Source organism: Schistocerca piceifrons, chromosome 3 (genome assembly GCF_021461385.2).
Source record: "Schistocerca piceifrons isolate TAMUIC-IGC-003096 chromosome 3, iqSchPice1.1, whole genome shotgun sequence".
NCBI classification, from domain to species: Eukaryota; Metazoa; Arthropoda; class Insecta; order Orthoptera; family Acrididae; genus Schistocerca; species Schistocerca piceifrons.
Window position 1 is genome coordinate 811,456,188 of NC_060140.1, and position 15,695 is coordinate 811,471,882.

At 42.1% G+C, this 15,695-nt stretch overlaps 1 pseudogene; it reads right to left on the minus strand.

Moving 5' to 3' along the window:
* Positions 1-15,108: 15,108 nt before the first annotated feature.
* On the minus strand, positions 15,109-15,226 carry LOC124790461 (annotated as a pseudogene).
* Between the last annotated feature and the right edge of the window lie 469 nt (positions 15,227-15,695).

Below are 15,695 nucleotides of genomic sequence, written 5' to 3' on the forward strand. Positions count from 1 at the left end.
TCCGTTCTTTGGGAAGTGAGTCGGTTCCTCTGGCGCCCATACGTCGAATTGTACGAGGTCGTAGGTCGCCCGCGAGTCGTCGCAGTTGACGACCAGCTCTGGTGGTATTTCGCGAATGCCAGTCTGCGTGCTTGGCACTGAGGTCTCTTCCTGTTAGGAGTGTAACGTTCTTTGTAAAATTTCAGTGTTTGTTTGCCAATTAATATGAAATGCGTAATGTTTGTCTGTGCACATTTACTGCGTGATGTTATAACCCTACCACTACTATTGTAATTTAGTATGCTTTTATGTAAATAACAGAAAACCTTGTCTCTATGTTGCCACGTATTACCTTCTTACTAAATTTAGTTTAGTTTCCAAATAAAGTACACTGTGGGAGGATAGTCCTGTTAATAGGAAAAGCTAACCAATAGTTATCATTTTTACAGGATTTGACCGTGTGTTGTGTCTAATAGATAAGTAAATCGGACTATTCAATTCTTTTCCTAAGATCTTACCCAGTGGTTATAAAGAAATGCAGTATGAATAGTATTATATTGAAGCTAGGATAACTCAATTCCAAGTTCACTTCGTGATTTAAAATATGTATTAACGGTCGCCAGCCTATCCAGGCAATGAAACAGTGAAGTATTGGAAACGCAGGAATATAAATTTTGCCTACTTTCTTGCTACTGTTTAAGCTGCTTCTTCAAATAAATATTACTCCACTTAATGTTGGTCTACACCCCTATACATCATGTTTTTAAAAGAGAAAAAGCCCAGTGGATAACTTCAAGAAAGCTAAAAAAATTTGGCTAGGGGGACCTTAAGAAAAGCACTTCTCATAACCGAGAAACGTAAATACTAAAATACTTAGATACAAATGCACACATTTTTTTAAATTGAACATTTCACGTCAAGAAAACCTCTTTCTTACTGCAATTTACTTTCAAAAGCTATTACTCTTTGAGCTAACTCTGTATAGTCATTTAGCAGATTCTAGTAACTTTGCTTCACTCTGTCTGAATTTTACATAATCAAACTTTTACTATAACGCTTTGCAATAGTTACGAAAACTTTTAAAACAAGAATAGTTTGACTTTATTTCTCTGTAATGTACTAAAGCATGGACGTGTTATTACTTTAAAATTTTCATTACTCCTTTCAGTGAAACAACTAAGACAAGTTTTCTTTGACTATTGCTCTAGATGAAAATTTTACGAACTGCTTAACTTTATGATGCAAAAGAACATTTAAATTCACTCTATTCAATTTACACTCTTCCACTACTTAGACGTAATTCAGGTACTACAGGATTTAGTCCCTCACACATATATATCATCATTTACACAAAAACAATTTAAATGGTGCCTCTTTATGTTAAGTTGGCACTTCATAAGTCTGTAAAACAGTATACTCGGATTGATCAAACACCAGGAGAGAACCCTATATAAGTGTATGATTAGGATGAAGTAACATGGTGAACCAGTTTCTTTAAAGTTCAAGAATGATTATTCACAATTAAAACACAGTTTAAATTAATGGTTGACGCTGTACAAAAGTAAAATACCAAAATGTCTTATCTGGTGACTGTAGGCTTGGGTGTGGCGAACAGTTATAACGGCTACACTACCCACAGTACAGCCAGCAAGTATCTTGCTGTATGGGCTCAATATCTCTTCTTGGCGTCGTTCAATTTTGCGTACAGTAGACAACAACCCAAAGCTATGCCGCAAGCCGTTTGCAGTCTTCATCCGAGGCATTTTTGTGCAAATTTGCAGGTAAAACTTCTCCTGCTCCAAAAGCATGTTGCCTCAATCACTGCTACCCATAGACTGTGTGATTTACTTCCCGCAGTTGTTCTCGGTAGAGCACCAATTCGCCCTTGCCACCTTTTCCACTCCCCAGAACCACTTTCGTTTCAGACAACAGCACATTGGCTGTTACATAATACCTGCTTCTTACATTGTTCCTAAGTGTGACCATTTCTTACAAATGTCAGATTTATATCAACATGAACAGTTTATACACACAAATACTTGTAAATACAAAATGACATCAGAAATTATTTAATGTAATAAGCAATTTAAATACTATTTTACATAGATTACTCACATACAATAAAAAGAACTGCAACCTCCAGTATAGCACACTTTACTTTACATATACAGAAAATATAGTACCAATATGCGACAATTTTAAAGCAAATAAAATACAAAAATTTAGATGAACCATGAACAAATAGTGTTATAATGTGTTGTTGAGCGAATGACTTGATTTACAAAACCAATACGCAATGCTCATAATGAAATCAGTCCCTCTGATTTTTAACCATTCTCGTGAGCACCGAATTCTATGGCCCTGTACAATAAATTGTGCAAATAAACAATGAAATAAAGTTTGCTTAGTTCTAGAAACGGATGTGATGTTGGTATTTTGTTCTCTCCACAATAGCCATAGAAAATATTCAATCTTGACACAGCGAAGTGCAACGCCGGCCGTAAAATACCTTAATAGAAATATTATCAGTAGATTAGCTGATAAATGAATAACCTTGCAGACGTTTAGTGAAAATACTCGATGCTGACTCAGCGCTGTGCAATGCTGCCTGCATTGAAACTGTTACAAACATTAATACTTTTCTGATTCTGGCACACTAATATTTTTCTGAGTCTGATTGAAAAATGATTTATTTTGACAAATATTCATTGTATTTAAATACGACATGGAAGAGGATGAGATACTGCTAAGACAGAATGCATCAGTTTGAAAATTGTATTCGAAATAGAGCTTCTCCTTCACAAATTCTGATACGAAACATTTTACGTTAACTTTACAATCCGTTAACTTCTCAACTGTTCTAGAATTCTTACTTACTGGCGCAATAAAGAACACTTGGATGGTTACATGAGAAAAAGTCTGGCGTCGTTTGACAAAATGGATCCCAAAATTTAACGTTTTTGTATCAGGATTACAAAACACTCAAAATATTACATATCAGGTATACCCAATCAATCTACACATTAAATCTGATGGAAAATACATGGTTCCCACATTCAAGGTCAATACTGTAAAATTCGATGAAATCAACATTTCGTTGTTGCATACTTGAAACTAAATATACAAAATTTCATTACCTTACAAATTTGTTCTAGTTGCTTTCCTTTTGAGTTACAGTATCAATACTTTACTCTTCTCTAATTCCCATTGACAATGGTCAGTGTTTGTTAACGATGAGTATCACTTCAATTCTTGATGATCTTATAGCTTTACAAATAATAATACACAATTTAGGCTTTTATAGAAACAACTACCACCTAACATTTACTGGCTCTATATGAGCACAAATAATATAATTCATCACTTCATTTTATAAAAACTGCATTATGGTATGTCCATAGACGAACAACTAAATTCTCACAGGTAGCCAGTAGCTTTAAGTCTTAGATCCTACCTATAACAGAGTGCAACGGTAACTGCTGGTGCGCTCCACGCGCTCCTACTTACTATAGATTGTGCCACTCAGGAAATATCTTTGGTCCAGTGGTGTCACAATCTCTTCTATATATGACAACCGTTTCAGGTCGTTTTTCATGAATGATATTGCTAAATCGGGCTCCATGTACAAGTGGATTCCTCACAGGAGCTTGCCTCTAATCTGCCCTAGTGCGGCTGTATCTTCCTGTACTGTTACTGGGGTAGGAGGGCGATGTACTGCACCGACTGTTAGGGGTGCTGTGGCAGTAGCTACTCCCACTGCAAAGTTCCCATCTGTTGGGTTGATGGAGCGTAGACCTGGTGCTGAGGGATCCCTCGTTTGATAAATATGGCTACCCCGGCTCCTGTGGTTTGCCTGTCGGTTCTGCAACTATTATAGTTGGGGACTGTCGCTTTTACTCTCGGTTTTAGGTGCGTTTCGGCCACAATGAGAACGTCGATGTTCTGTTCTTTCATGAATTCGCTGAACTCCACGACTTGATTGAAAATTCCGTCGGCGTTGAAAACGCACACTGTAAGACCTTGGGAGATTCAGACTTTTTTTTTTTGTAAGACCTTGAATATGTGGGCGTCCATCCATATTTGGCCATTGGTGCTGCCAGGGAAATCGCTGGGGGTTGCAATTGCTTGGCTGCCACTTGTAAGGCAGTGAGGATTTGTGTGTTTTGCTGCTGAATCTCATGCATCATTTGTGTGAGGAGATTGATTGTTTGTGTCGTGAGTCCTAGCACAGGGTCTGTTGAGGAAGGCGTCGTGGCAACTTCGCACGCTACTTGAGCTGTGTGCATCATCAATGTGACGGTCTGCTGATGCCACTTTCCGCAGACTGGACTTTGGGATGGACTGCAGGCTTTCCCTAGGTCTTTCCTCGTTAGGTGGGATCTGGTCGGGTTGTGGGGTGTCCTGGGCTGCAGCGGTGGATGTCTGGTTTTCCGCCTCAGCGCCCACCGCAGTCGGCAGAGGCCTGCTAGATCGCTGCCTCGTGCCGGCGGCGGCTTCGCGTAGGTCACGTCAGCGGTGACATCCCTGGGTTCTGACCGATGGGCCGGCCTGTCACGTCTTGTCGGTATTTCAGGTCAGCTAGCAGGCTTGGCTCGGGGTTTGTCGGCGGTTTTTGAGCCTCCTTCGTACCTCTGGCGTGCTGGACGTAGCCCAGGTAACTGGAGACAAGTCCTTTGTCGCAAAGTGCGCATTTGATTTTCGGATCGTCCATCTTGAGTGTGCAGGTTCGGGAATAGTGTCAATCTGTGCATTTCCTGCATGAGTGTGGGGGGGGGGGGGGCGACGTGTCACAGTGTGTAGCAATGTGCCCTAGTCCTGACACTTGAAACATTGTGTGGCCCTATTTTTCTTCCGCAGTATCTCTGTTGTTGCTGGGATGGAGACAATGTTGATGATGTGTCTTTTATTTTGTGGCGTGCCTGGCATGACTATAGCGGCCATTTATTATCGGTGTCATGCTGTTTATTTTGGGATACCGTTTTGAACCCATAATCTTGGGGCATCAATTCATCTTTGATGGCCTTGGTGGAGAGTCTACGGGGCAGGTCTCGAATCACTATGTTGACGTTTCGCGTCTTTCCCGTTGGGAACGTATAGTGTGGTATCCCTTTCTCGACAAATACTGTTTAAATTCTCTGTAATCCTCGACGTTGTGGAGGATTAACTTGATTTTGTCGCTCCCTGCGGACTTGGCCTTAAATGTTTTGTCCCCTAATGTGGATTTTATGAGATCCTGTCGAAGTCAGCAACTGTTGGCGGCAACTGGATGCGTTTTTTGTTTCTGCATCTCCCCCCCCCCCCCCCCCCCCCCCCCCCCGGTTGGTTTTGGGGCGCATCACCATCTGTGGGCTCGTCTGCAAAGGTTGAGAAGCGATTCGTCGTGGGAGTTACATCCCTAGCTGGTGGGCGGGCGGGGGGGGGGGGGGGGGGGGGGCAGTTTGGCGTACCTTAGTTGGAATCCATCCTCATCGGGGCCAATTACTTGTTCCACAACGTCGCTTTGCTTCTGCTGCCTTGACAAGTCGATTACTTGACCGCCCTGTGAATCAGAATCCCGATTTGGAGGTTCGTCTTCAGTGGCCTTGACGCTTTCGTCGGTCTTATTTTTCAGGTTTTTACGCCTGCACCTGTTCTTCTTCTTCTGAGTTCTCATCAGCTTTACGCGGGGGGAGGGTGTGCGAGTGAATTTGACCTTGGTGTTGGTTTTAGTATTGGACTTGGATTGTGCTATGGAGGATGGTTTGGGTAGCATTTTTACTGGCAGGCGGTTCTCCTTTTCCCGTTTTCGCTTGAGGTACGGAATAAGGGCACCTTGCGCATTTGCTAATAGCAGTTCCTCTATTACAGGGGTAGGGATGGTTACGGCACTACACTTGCTGACAGCGTATGTCGCTGCGCTCGTCTTCTGTGACATGGTCTTAGGCGCCGAATAACTTCGCTGGATCGGGAGGCAAAGTCAAAGGCTGCCATGAGCGTGCCAGCCGCTGCCTTAGTTGCTGACAACGTTAGGTTTCCGGCAGACAATACTGGCCCTAACAAACTAGCATGCACGGGTGACTGGCCAACGACCAGGCCTTGACATGCAGAATCCCTATCACTAGGAGGTGAAGTACTCGACTCGGCCGAGAAAGCGGCCTGCGACAACGAGGAGACGCCATCGTCGCCGCCAGCGGCAAGCTGCTGGGGCCCCGAAACCTCACTTCAATTCGCCAACTTCAAGGCGATTTGCTACGACGACGACTGCTTTTGCTTGTGAGCGCTTGTCTGGACCTTGATAAAAGCTCAGCAGGGAACACTCCTGGTTCTCCCGTACAAGCGGGTCGCCTATGGCTTCGTGTTATCGACTGATGGGGTCGATGCTCAATGCCCGACTGCCACTCAGCGAATCTGGATTGCCTGTTTTTTGTATTTTTCACTCTCTACCCTTAGGGGACAGAGCGGACTGTTTGAGGGCTTGCTGTTGCCCTTTTCAGCCATAGGGTTTAACAATTTTATTTTTGTTACATTTATTACATTTGTCTTGCTGTACAGTGCAAGTTTCCTTTGGTTCTTTAATATTTTGCAACGATATTTTAACTAATTTTACAATGAAATTTGTTCTGTAACATTTACAATTCGTATTTTTAACTAGCTTATAATACGAGTAATTTGTTAATTTTACAGTACATATAGTTTACGGTTTTAATTTTTACAAAGGAAACTAGGCAGAAACAAAACACAGGGAACTGAAATAAAAAGGACAAAAAAGGAACAATCGTAATAGTAAGAGGATATTATGCTCTAAATAGGTAGTTAGAAGGATTAAGTCCGTATATAGTGGTATTTTTCCTTCTCTTTTGTTACATGTAGTTGTACATAACATTTTGTGTTTATAGTAAGTTATTTTTCCCGTTTTCGTTGATTAGAGTGCAGAGCGAGGAAGAGGGGAATGGAAAAGAGCCGGGATTTTATTTGGTATGTTATTGGCGGTTCTTTTAATGGGCCATGTTCTTATGTATATGGTAGTGTTTTTGTTTTATTCGTGTGTTCTTTCGTCTGGCTGCGGGAGGATGGTAGTGTTTGTTGTGAGTGATGCCAAGATGGGAGCGAGATCGGGGTAAATTTTTGTGTGTTGTGTGGGAAGGTGTTGTGCATTTGAATTTAGGCTTCCTATTTATTCCGTGGTTTACTGTGATAATGTCTTCTATGTCTGGTCTTTTGTTTAGGATACGATTGCCGTATCTGGCCCTCAGCCTGGCTAGTCTGATTTGTAATGGCTCCACTCCGGTTGCTTTGTAAACTTCGTTGCTGAGTGTTATATGAGGTAGATTGGCAATACTGCGTAGGAGTCTACGTCTGCTGCATACTCTAGAACTGGGCGAATGAAGGTTTTGTATGTGTGCTGCATCCGTGGAAGCGTCCCTGTACCTGTCGCATTAGGTTTTGTCTGAGTCGGGTTTGGAGGTGCGCCAGGTGGGTCTTCCAGTTGAGATATGTGTCTAAGTGTACTCCTAGGTATCCAGCCGTGTCGTTTAGTTGTGGGGGGGGGGGGGGGGAGGGTATTACAGTGTGTTAGTCGCATGTCGTATTCGTTTTGTTGTTTCTTCTTTGTTAGGTATCTGCATCTGAAGACTGTCTGCGTCTTGGTTGGGATACGTCGTATCCTCCATTCTGCCATCCAAGTTTGTAATCGGTGGAGGTGTGTAGTTGTTTTCCGTTACAGTGTCATTGTACATAATTCTGTACACCAGTAGGCCGTGTCGTCTGCATATAGTCACACTGCTTCGTGTGGGATCGTTACGGTAGGTATGTCGGCAGTGTAGAGGGTATACAGAAGTGGGGACAACATGCCGCCTTGAGGGACGCCAGCTTGTGGGGCTTGTGAGGTAAAGGCTTCCGACACCTGATCGGCGACATGCACGCTGCAGGTCCGGTTGGAGTTGTATATTTCTATTAGCCTTACTACTTTTGTTAGGACGCCCATGCTTATAAGTTTGAACAGCTGGCCCTGGTGCCATAGTTTGTCGAAAGCTCGTTCTATGTGAAGGAACACTGCAAGTGTGCAGTGTCCCTGGTCGAACCCTTTGGTAATACTGTCTGTCAGTTTGAGGTGTGGGTCATTAGTCAGGTGATTGTGTCTGAATCCTGCTTGTATGAGGGGAAGTGTGTCTTTCGTCTCACTGTAAGTTCTTAGGCGATCAGTAATTATTCGTTCGTAGGTCTTTCCAATCACGTCCAGTAGGGATATGGGTCTGTATGATTTTGGGTCCGTTCTGGGTTTGTCAGGTTTGAGGATCATCATAGTCTTACTTGCCTTCCAGTTTCTTGGTATTGCCTCATTGTGTAGGCAGTAGCTAAAGACGAGGGATAGGATGGCGATTAGGGTGTGGAAGGGGGCTTTCTGTAGGTGAATGCGTCTGATGTTCTGTCCTGTGGCGGAGCTGCGTCCTGAGAAGTTCGCGCCTTCGATTTAAGCGTCTGTGGTGTCTTTGGTGAAACCCTGCTGTTCTTCGGTTTCAATTGTTGGGGAGTTTAGTTGCGTGTCCACGTGTTGTCTGAATGTGTCATGGAATCTGTAGTCATTTGGAGATGAGTATACTTCTTGTAATGTTTCTTTGAAGGCCGTTGCTTGCTCTAGGGGGTCTGTTGTAGGTTCATTATTTACTATTAAGGTGTTAGTGTATGACTGGCGTTCCCCTGTGAGTGATTCGAATCTGTTCCAGAACTTGCTCCCATTCCCAGAGTCCAGTTTACTACACGTGTCGTCCCATTGTCTTTGTCTGTGTTGGGATTAGATTAGATTAGATTTACTTTCATTCCAATTGATCCGTAGTGAGGAGGTCCTCGAGGATGTAGAACATGTCAGCAAAACAACAATACATGACAAATATTTACAACTCAAACAAATAAGCTAATGTACCATTCCACAGGTCCCAAGTGGCGTGGTCGTCATTTTTTAATGAACACTATATGAAAGAATCGTTTTACAAATACTAATGCACTGAATTTAAAATAAAAAGTTATTTATTTATAAGGTAATAAACGTGTAATACAACTACTAAATACTTATTTACAATGAACACATTACTGCACTGAAATTGTGCAAAAGTTATATTGTACTTATATATAGAAATCAGTTGGTTCTACTGAGAAATTCATCAATGTAGTAGAAAGAGTTGGCCACCAATAAATCCTATAGACTTCTCTTAAACTGAATTTTATTGGTTGTTAAGCTTTTTATGGCTGCTGGTAAGTTATTGAAAATGTGTGTTCCTGAGTAATGCACACCTTTTTGTACAAGACTAAGTGACTTTAAATCCTTGTGAAGATTATTCTTATTTCTAGTATTGATTCAATGAATTGAGCTGTTGGTTTGAAAAAGTGATATATATTTTAATGACAAATTTCATTAGGGAATAAATATATTGGGAGCAGTAGTTAGTATCCCTAGTTCCCTAAAAAGGCTTCTGCAGGGTGTTCTTAAGTTCACACCACACAACTCTTACTGCACGTTATTGTGCCCGGAAAACTTTAACTTGGCTTGATGAATTACCCCAAAAAATAATCCCATATGACATTATGGAATGAAAGTAAGCATAGTATGCCAGCTTTTTCATTTTTATATCCCCTATATCTGGCACAATTCACATTGCGAATAGAGATTTGTTACGACGCTTCAGCAGTTCTGTGGTGTGCTCCTCCCAGTTGAATTTATTATCAAGCTGTAATCCTAAGAATTTAACACTGTTATTAGACACTGATATTAGTTGGTTCAAATGGCTCTGAGCACTATGGGACTTAACATCTGTGGTCATCAGTCCCCTAGAACTTAGAACTACTTAAACCTAACTAACCTAAGGACATCACACACATCCATGCCCGTAGCGGTCACGGGGTTACAGACTGAAGCGCCTACAACCGCACGGCCACACCGGCCGGCCCACTGGTATTAGTCTTTTGATTCTAGCATTTAGTCTGGGTTGCTAGTGTTCTGTGCTCCTATGGAGCTGCTGGACCGCTAACCGCTTATGTTGGCGGGCGTATCATGCTGCGGCCGAAGACGATGCCGCGATGATGGCGGGGGAACGCAACACGGCCGGTGGTTGGGGAACGCGGCGTGGCTGTGGTGCGGACGTGGAGTCCCAGTGTCTGCCCATTCATTCTACGGACTCCACAACCTACACAAGCGGTCAGCGGTCTAGCGCCTATACAGAGTGATTGAGCTGCCCCTACCGATGTCGTTTTATGCAATCCGCAATGTTATATCTGGTGTTCAAAAACCCCACACGACATTTTCGTATTCTGTCGCTGGCTACGCGCGAACTATCAGTCCAACAGAAAAAAATTAAATGGATCTTCTTGAAAGAAATTTAAGGTAGTTAAATCTTGTACTGAGAAGTTTTTGTTAGAAGCTGCATTCCAGAAAAACGTAAAAAAAATCCCAACAAACACGTCCCCTCTCATACGCTCAGCCCCCCACTGGTCAGGATTTCTAATATGTTGTTCATGGCACTCTCTTCTACCACTGTACAAAAATTTGCAACCGCACGAATTTTTTTCCACATTCGAACTTTTTTAGTCTTCATTGACTGGCCTTATTACGCCATCATCTTAGTCGAGCACTTACAAACTGTAAAACTGACGTTTGTGTCAATTTGACATGACAGTTGTGTGAACTTTAGCAGCATATAACAATCAAGTGCATCGTTGTGTGCGCCAGGCATTCTGACTGCGAAAATTACTGTGCTCGTATGAGTTAATCTGGATCGAATTGTCAACGTGATTAGTTTTAGCGTAACGTTTGCAACAGCTTTTTTTGCTTCCATTACCCTTACAGGCCTGTTTATGAGGGTGGTTTGATAAGTTTGGTAAATTTCCATGAAAAAGTAGAACATTTTTGTTATACCTTCGTGGTTGGTAAGCTTGATTATAACAAGCATCGTTTACACAATTTCAACAGTGTACACAGTACAGTTCATTGTCGGGGTTTAATTTTGGATTAATGAATTTAAACCTGGTCAGACAAGCGCGGAAGACGGAAACGCGCTCCGGCTGTCTAGTTGAAGTCACCACAGAGGAAACCATTGACGAAATCCATGATACGGTAACGCAGCACCACCGAACAAGAATTGGTGAGATTGCTGAGAGATTGTAGGGATCTCAAGTGAGCGAGTGCATAATATCCTGCACGGAGAGTTGGCTATGAAAGAACTGTGTGCGAGGTGGTTGCCGCGATTGCTCACGGCCGACCAAAAGAGCATCGGGCGCGACATTTCAACACAGTGCCTGGTGATGTTTAATTGCAGTCAGCAAGACTTTTGCGCCGATTTGTGACTGTTATGAAACCTTGATCCATCATTTCGCATCAGAGTGTAAGCGGTAGTCAAAACAACGGACAACGGCTGGTAAAAATTCACATAAGAAGGCAGAGACCATTTTGTTGACTGGTAAAATGATGACTAGTGTTTCTTGGAATTACCAAGAAATAATCCACATAGATTATCTGGAAAAAGACAGAACCATAACTGGACCCTATTTTGCTTCATTGTTGAATCATTTGAATCTTTCGTTGACTGAAACGAGACCAAGGTTGGCACGCAAAAAGAAAAAAAAAAGCGCTCGTGCACAGAGGTAATACACCATCCCACTCATCAGTGATAACCATGGCGAAAGTGCATGAACTGGGCTTTGAATTGGTTCCCCATCTAGGCTTAGCCCGACGCGATTTCTTTGTGTTCCCTAACCTGAAACGTTGGTTTGCTGGGAAGAAATTTTCATCACACGAGGAAGTGATAGTTGAAGACAACGAGTATTTTGCAGAGTTTTCCAATAGGATGTAAAAGCTGGAGGATCACTGGACCAGCTGTCCTCAAAGGTGATTATGTCGAGAAGTAAGGTGAGCTGTTTACGAAACAAAAACATTTTGTTTATTCCTTTTTAGCGGTCTTAACAAACTACCCTCGTAAATTAATAATGTTAATGAAATAGCCAACTGTGGTAGTGGCGCAACAGTTCAATAAATAGAGATTTAAAAAGCTCAAATATAGGGAATAGTTCATGTAGTCGGAAATGTTTGACAGTGGTAGGAAGGAGAGCCACGAACAACAAACTATTTTACTGGATTCGCATTTGAGAGAACGACGATTCAAATCCTCGTCCGGTCATCTAGAGTTAAGTTTCCCATAATATCCCGAAATCGCTCCAGGCAAATGCTGGGAAGATTCTTTTGAAAGGACAGGGCCAATTTCCTTCCCAATCCTTGAATCATTCCGAGTTTGTGCTCCATCTCCAATGACCTCGATATCGACGCGACATTACACATTACTCTTCTTTCCTTCCTTCCTTCGGAGTTATGGAGCCTCTCTCTGTGGTGATGTGCTAATTTGTAGCCCGAATATTGATGCCACTAATACTTTTTTCAAGTTTTTCTTGTGTGCATGGTATAGGCCAATGTCATATGGATAGGCCAGATGAGAAATGTTTTCACTGATGATTTGAACACCACGGACGTTACAGAATATCGATATATGTCGAAACACAGTCGATACAATTAATTTCAATGAAGCTAAATGCTAGTTAGGTATATTAAGTAATTAGACTAACAAGACCTGCCTTAAGTTTTAAAGTTTCATCAGTTTAAAAAAAAAAAAACAAAAAACGGAAAGCATGTAATTATTACTCGTGTGTCTCTTTATATTTAAACCTATGATGTGATATCTTTTGTAGAGTCATAGATGTAAGGAAGATTAATCAAAAATCCGTTTCTATATTTTGCAAAATACTTTTTATATCAGTTTTCACGAAATAGGGCCTCAAAGGTAAATGTGGTAGGAAGAGGAACCTTACCATCGAAAGTAGATGTTGTTATTGAGTTGGCTTGCTCGCAGGCACCAAATATACAACTTCGTCGTGGGACCAAACAGGGTTAGGCAGGTTATGGAAAGTACGAAGGCAATAGATGTCAGCAACAAATTACAATAATTCATTAAAAGAATTTATATATTGGGTATCTTGAGTGTGAAGAGGATGCGTGCTGATCTAGTTTAAAGTTCACTTTCACCCACACTGGTCTAGTCCTGAAACAAGTGAACGATTCCTAATATAACTTGCAGAATGTGCAGTTGGTCTTTTGTAGTTGGCGTTGGTACGTAGTCTTAAGCCCTGATGCCGTTTTGAGGCGCAGTGTTGATACTGTCGAACTAACTGTTAATACTGTCTGTCTAAATGGAGCCGTGCGTCCGCTTACATCCGCATTTGGCTGATGAATGTTCACACGGGACCTGTTTAGGTGACGTAAAGCGAAAGCATAACGTAGTCCGTTTTGTGTGCACTTTCTGTGGTGTCTGACCGTAACTGTGATGGCTTTGCTGTGTGGCGCCATCTCTGTGTATGGTTCTCTCTCGTATCGTCTAGAGCACAAAGTAATTACCATCCTAAAGTCTCTACTTCTTTTGAACAGAGGAGTACTCTCAAGTACAGTGGTGCCATTTTACCAATTTTTTCCGTAATATATTAAAACAAAATATTATCTAATGATTGAAAATTTACGTCCGACCTTTGTGTTCCGTCTTTTGGGCTCTTGTCCCGCCGATTTTTTAAACCAGCAGTTCCGAAGTCCCAATTTTCTACAAACTGGATCTATCAAAACAAGTCTGAACGTACGTCCTTTTCTGGACTGTGCGCCGTGGAGAAAGTTAACGGGAAACTTTCCGGAGAAAGAGAGTACAATGCGGCCACGTGTAGCGTTGGCTGCTGGTATTGATGTCCGATAGAGTCGCGTCGGTCCTTCAAGAAACTGCCGCACCACTTCAGAGAAACTGGCTGCAGTCACTGTAGCGGCCACTGCCGGCCTGAACCACAAGTATGGTTCACAGTACCCTCCGAATCAGCAGTAAAAAGAGAAAAATGAAATATCGGGTCTTTGTTATTAAATAGCTCAAAAGAATTTTCGATATTAGTTCGAATTTCCAAACACTTGCAATGCGAAGATACTGTCCATAGTTTCTTGGACCTGTAGATGTACGATGGCACAAATTTTGCTCGCGGACTTCTCGTGATTCCTTATAAGGCTTTGTTTTCTCATCACATTTTAGGTAAGTGAGGGTCAGTTGAAGAGAGTAAAAATTTTTTGCATCTTGAGCTTATGCCCTGATAAATACAGAAAGTATTTTCATGGATGTAACATTTATTCGTATGGAAATAGACAGACTTTAGCAGTGGAGCATTTTTTCATTTACATGAATAGAACAGGACGTTAACTTTTTCTTCCGCCATCGGTTGTGCCGTGCAACGTGGGGGTAGATTTTTGGAGGTGAGATTTTCTTCCTATAGGCGTGGATAGACTTCATCACGGTAGTATATTTTTCATTTACTGTTCTATCGAACAGGACGCTGTTTTTTTTTTCTTTCCTCATCGGTTGTAAAATGCAAAGTGTGATGAAGCATCTAACTTAATCATTTCTTAAATTGCGTAATCAGTTCTTAAATCGTAGTTTTTTTATATCTTCAGTGGTTCCTTAGTTACGTCTGTATTATCGATCTTGGATAAATTGTCTATGTATGCAATTATTCCTAAATACAGCTTCTTTTTTAAAAACAAATATCATTAATATGTTGTTTTCATAGACATCCATCGTACAGATGGTTTCCCCTCAGATGCCGAAGAACAACTAACATATCCAACAAGAGAGAGGTATTTCCGAAAATGCGGACACCATGTGAAACATGTGCAAACGAACAGTTACAGCACCTACAGATTCATGGAAGTTTACTCCTTCTGGTGCCCTAAGGAAACCTCGGGAAGGGGGCGCCCTGTCAGGATACAGGAAACCTTTTGTATGTATTAATACGTTATCCAACCATCCAGAATACAACAATTAATACAATTACCGTACAAGTAAACAATAAAACAAATACTTTTAAAATCATTACCAAAGACAGCCAGATATGCACTCCGTTTTCAGGCCACAAGTGGCCCATCGGGACCATCCGACCGCCGTGTCATCCTCTGGTGAGGATGCGGGTAGGAGGGGCGTGTGCTCAGCACACCGCTCTCCTGGTCGTTATGATGGTTTTCTTTGACCGGAGCCGCTACTATTCGGTCAAGTAGCTCCTCAGTTGGCATTACGAGGCAGAGTGCACCCCGAAAAATGGCAACAGCGCATGGCGGCCTGGATGGTCACCCATCCAAGTGCCGGTCACTCCCGACAGCGCTTAACTTCGGTGATCTCACGGGAACCGGTGTATCCACTGCGGCAAGGCCGTTGCCCAAAGGCAGCCAAATACTCGTACTTAAAATCACTGAACAACAAAACACAGTAGCTTCACATACGGTGCGTATTACAAAGTTGTATGACAAGTTGGCACGTAAAAGTCATTAAACGTGAACAACAACATTGGTATTAAGACAAACCGAAGTAACAGGAGATCAAAAAATCTTCATTCCTTCCAACCCTTTACAAGCATAGAAACTTTACCATAACAAACGTTACAAAATAAGTGAAGATAAAACAACTTTTTCTAACATGTCCCAGGTAAAAAGAGCAATTCAACCACAAACTTGTCTTTTACAAAGCACCAAAAATGAGGTGGTCAAGACATAGCATAAACACATTCATGGGCGTGTAGGATGGGAGTGTGGTTGTAGGGGGAGTGGTGGCGAGGACATATGGGGGGAGGATGGAGGGTTGGGAAACGGGGTGGGGTGGGGGGGAGGATTGGAGAAGCACGAAGATGAA